The sequence below is a fragment of the Notamacropus eugenii genome, chromosome 4, assembly GCF_028372415.1.
Source record: "Notamacropus eugenii isolate mMacEug1 chromosome 4, mMacEug1.pri_v2, whole genome shotgun sequence".
In the NCBI taxonomy this organism is placed as follows: Eukaryota; Metazoa; Chordata; class Mammalia; order Diprotodontia; family Macropodidae; genus Notamacropus; species Notamacropus eugenii.
Window position 1 is genome coordinate 122,230,432 of NC_092875.1, and position 5,126 is coordinate 122,235,557.

A 5,126-nucleotide genomic window follows, 5' to 3' on the forward strand; every position below is an offset into this window, starting at 1 on the left:
CATTAGAGAAAGATTGGTAGAATGATCCAAAAGTACCAACTTATTCTTCAAAAGAGAAATAAGATGGTAGACTGGCCCAAAAGAAAAAGAGAGAGAGAGGGCTACCTAGGGACACCTTGAGGCAGACATGAACATGTGCAAACATGATGATTGCAGAGAAGGTAGGGGACTAGCACTGAACCAGTATAATGTACAAGAAGAGAACCACTTGGTTCATAAAATCACTTCCTGTTCCACCAGGGTCACACAAGGAGACACAGTTACCTTTCCTCCTGGGAAGGCAAGGGAGTAGAGGGAAAGAGAAGGAAAAATAGAGAAGGGAGTGGAGGGATTTCCAGAGCTATGATCCTGAGTGTTTTAGGAAAAACCTCCCTGGGGTAAGGGGTCATATCTTGACATGTTCTATTTTTTTGATGTCTATTACATGTGATATGATGCTGAACAAAGAGTTCCAATATGCCAAATGATTATCCATAGCTAAGATCAAGGAAAAGAATGAAACAAAAGATTGACTCTTCATAGCACTCAGGAGCACTCAGCAGCACTCAGCAGGGGAGAAGTGCTATCCGTTCAGATGAAAGAAATATTTTGGTGATCACGGCTATTCATCCTGAGCATCCTCCTTGTTTGTGTGTAGGGACAGAGGCAGAGAAAAAAATGCACAGAAGGTGGATCATCTGCTTCCTCCCACAGTCAGGCTGTGCTGTGTGGAGTAATGGGCTGTCATATTGGAAAGCCAGAGAAGGCTGAGCCTTCAGAAGCCATCACCTGTACACAACCATGAAGGAGTTAGAATGTTGGCTGTTTAAGTATTACCTCAAGATGCTTTGGGATAATTATCTCATTTGATCTTTTTATGCTTCCCCAATTTATAATCATTGTTCAGGACCCCTTGTTCCCGTTCAGGTCTGAGGTCCTTCTGGTCTTTTGGTCCTGAGAATGGTTTCCAGTATTGAGAATGAGACCATCATTTTAACAACACAATTCAGCGTCTCCCACATCTTAGTAGTTGCATGATTAATATCCTTTGGGAGAAATGCATTATGTCAAAAATTACTGTGAATTCAATGACCTTTTAAAAATAATTTGCATTCTAATAATCACAATATAATCTACATATATTTGAAAAATAATAATATACGTGTGAGACATTATTCAGACTACAAAAGGTGTGCTTGCTTATTTATTAAGCTGTCACACTGTATTTTTTGCTGGAACTAAATAAAAATCAAATCGACAGTTTTTAGTGGGCATGTGGGTTTACAGACCCTGTAAGCAGACACCTTGGCAATAATTCCACAACTTTCTATAGCCCTTGGCTCAAAGGTTGGGCATTGAGAAGAATCTAGAAGATTCTTTCTAATCTAGAATCTTTTAGAATCTAGAAGATTTTCTGTAATCTAGAAGAACAATTATAAGAATGCTGCATTAAAGACAGTTATCTTTCAGTATTTGTTTATTTGTAGTTAGGTCTGCTACTCATTTGCTGTGTAACTTTGGGAAAGCCCATTTCTCTTCTGGGTCCAAAGGCTTCCTTACTTAACATGAGAAAGATGGGCTAGATCATGTCAGGACTTCGCTATATTCTAGGAGTGGAAGTATAGGGGTATCAGTAAGAGACAGCTGTGAGCCATAGTTCTGAGACTGAACTACCATCTCCAGAGGTGCCTTCAGGCAACAACTGGAAGTAGAAGCAATAAGAGATGGTGGTCCATTCTGCTGCCATTGCTGAACTGTTTGTCGTGGAAGGAAGAAGACATACTGGGCCAGGTGTGACCTTTTTGTGGAATGCTAACCTTTGAGTGTCTTCATTCTCTCTTGTTGAGTGTGCTTATGAAACTCTTGTGAACTTGGCCACTTGTAAATTACTCAAGGACCTGGGTACTGAGCCTCTTGAAGGGTTTGGTGGTGATAAATCTATGTCTTGAGGCCAATGACTTTGGAATCCTCAACAGTACCTTCTTGACTCTGCCCTATATTCTTGGGTATGCATGAAGGATAACTTCAACATGCTAAGTTCCCACAACCAACAGGAACACATCTAAGAAAAGAGGAAAGGGCTGAGAAGCACACACCTGTCGCTGACTATGTGACCAGATTTAGCAACACTTAACAAAAACACCAAATATTGAGATAATAGTCTCAGTGCTCAAGATTTTATTTATTTATTTTTCAGGATGGATAGATGTCCTTTATGGAGGGTGGCAAACAAAAATAAATAAATTAAATAAAATTAAAGGATCAAACATGTAAAAACTGGGTGTGAGAAATAGGAACAACCAATTTAGTTCTTAGGCCCTTAATATCAGTTCAAGCCCAGCATATCAGTTCAACACAGAAGGGTGATCTCAAGGAAACCAAATTGCTTCCTACTCACCACTCTGATCATGAAATAATTCACATCCAAATCCCTATCTTCCCACTCCTCTGGTTCTGCCTCTCCTCCCACCCCCTAAGTGGCAAAACCATCCTAGGTCCTCCCCAAAAAGTACTCAGCTAGGGCCATATGGCATAAAGGCTTCTTCGGAGCTCATTGTGTATCAACATGAAGCCTCGAAACACCTCTGGACTGCTGTTGTAGTTTCTCCTCTGTGATTAGTGGTAAGTTAGGTTTCTGTACAAGTAGGAATAAATAAGGGGAAAGGAAGGTGGGAACAAGGGAGAGATATCTAGAAATTGTCCTCATGGGTTATGACCAACTCCTCTTTTGCGTGGACTTGGGTCTGAGAAAGTGCACTATAGGCATAAGCAGCTATTCTGGAGACCTGCTGCAAATCTGCAAAGGGACAGGGTCACTGGCAAGCACTTGGTGGGGCTGGCTGGTGAGTGATGGCAGTGGTGGCAGCTTCTTCCAGTGCTCAGGATGGCTAGGCAGGTACTGTATTGTCTCGCTCGCTCCCATGCTGCTCCATGCTCTGGGAATCTGCTGCCAGTACATCAGTGATGTTGCTGACTGTCTTGGCAAGGATAGAAGACAGCAGGGCCTGCTTATCTGTACGGGCTGCAGGCAGGCTATGGTAGTTGGGTTCTGCTCCATTTAGGGTCTTGGTTAGGAGACTTCCAGGGTCCAGAAGCAGCTCCCGCTCCTCTCGATCCTGGTCTGAGTCCTCGTTGTCACTGCTATAGCAGCACCCCATGGCCGGGGCCTGCTCCAGGAGCTCACATCTGGAGGATCAGGGTCCAGCAGGAGCCCTTTCTCGCCCCATGACCCGCGCCCACGACCTGCAGGCTCCCATAGCAGCAGGCAGAATCTTCGATGCGCAAGACTTCAGACAACTCTGTGGCACAGCTCAAGGTACAAGATTTCCCTGAGAACATGAAACAAATTCCTTTGAAATAGAAACAAAAATGCAACGAAAAACTTTATAGAAACATCAGACCAGTGAAGTCACGTTAACCCACTGATCTCTTACTTTGTCCCCTTTTCCTCCCTCCATCCAGGACAAACAACTCTGTCGGGTATCTGCGACCACAAAATGGATCAGTCTATGAAGATCACAAGGAAAGAAGTCTTACTTCTCTAAATTTTTATGTGCTTACTACTCATGGCTGTGTAGTAGGAGAGAGATTGGTGCGCTGTTCAGGATTAACAGCATTGCCTCCTTATTAATTCCTACGTCTAATTTTTTTCTCTTTTAATAATCAGTCAACATTTATGAAGTTCCTATTATCAAACTATCACAAATGTTAAGCTAGAAGGGGCATTGGAGGTCATGCAATACAACATCCTCATTTTACATATGTGGAAACTGAGGCTGAGAGACATTAAGTGACTTGCCAAAAGTCACAAGATAATAAATAGCAGAATTAGGATATAAACCTCTGGTCCTCTGACTTAAAATCCTGTAGTCTTTCCACTATACCATGAAGGAATAAATTAATCTTGAAAGTCCTTTACAATTCTAATTTTCTAAAGGTCGAAAGCAAGAGAAATCATATCACCTCAGAGAAGATTTAAAAAGAAGATTCTAGAATCCTGGCTTTTTCAATTATTTAGCCAAGTGCTTTGGAGTTTGAGTCTTAACATGTATCTCTCCAGCTCAGTGAGATACTGCACTATCTTATTACAAGTAGTTGTATTGATGTTTGTAGACTGGAGGCAGTAAAATCTTTATAGTTTTAAAACCAGCTTCAATAGCCTTTCCCGAAGAGACTATTGATATTTTACTGTATCTTAAAGATGCAATGAAATCTTGGGCAGTGACAGTTTAACTCATTTTATGAGAGTCAGGGGGAATTTAACTTTTTTTTCTGGAGAGAATTTTAATTATGATGAAGAGAGACAAAAAAGGACTAAGAGAACTTATTTCTTGAGAGAGCTTGATTTATCCATTATATTTCAAAGAAGAGAATTCGTGAGAAGAGACTTTAATTGGTATCCTAAGAGAAATGAATCGAGGAACTATTTTTTGAATTGAGAAGTTAGCAGCAGTATTTAGGGTTAAAGGTGACTGTGACATTTTTCAGAGATAATATACTGTCTCTCTATATATGTATATATCTTGATTACACTGTTAATGAATAGTGCAAACAATAAACTTGGATGTTTATTTGGAGATTGGAATGATACAATGCAGATATGTATAATGTTTGTGTATGCTATACCACATAACATTGTTGACAGAAACAAATATGGTAATATATGCAAATCATTATCAGCAGGAAAGCAAGAGCCTCAAACTATATAACCTCTAGGACCAGGAGACCACCAGGGTGATGGTATGTAGCCTAAACTTTAGATCCTAGAACTTTTCTGCCTTTCTAGAATAAAAGAGAGAAGAGAGCCTGAGGATTTTTCCTGCTCAGGTTAGATGTGCAAGAAGAATACAGAAATAGAGACCCCTTGCTGAAGCCTAGGAAAAAGAGAAGGGAAGTCTCTGGATTAGTTTATCTGATATTTTGGTTTATCCTTTCCAGTTTAGTCAGGTCACATGATCAATGAAAATCACCTTTTATTTTCTCACTTTTCTCCAATGGTGTCAAATTCATATGGGAATAGACCTTTGCAGGCTATATATTAATTATGAACACCACAAATTAGTATTATTCATGTTCTTTTTTATTTTGTCAAACATTTCCCAATTAGATTTTAATCTGATTCATCTTTGTAAAAATCTGGCCAATTC

At 40.2% G+C, this 5,126-nt stretch overlaps 1 pseudogene; it reads right to left on the reverse strand.

The window, feature by feature from the left end:
• Nucleotides 1-2,530: 2,530 nt before the first annotated feature.
• On the reverse strand, nt 2,531-3,137 carry LOC140498246 (ragulator complex protein LAMTOR1-like; annotated as a pseudogene).
• Between the last annotated feature and the right edge of the window lie 1,989 nt (nt 3,138-5,126).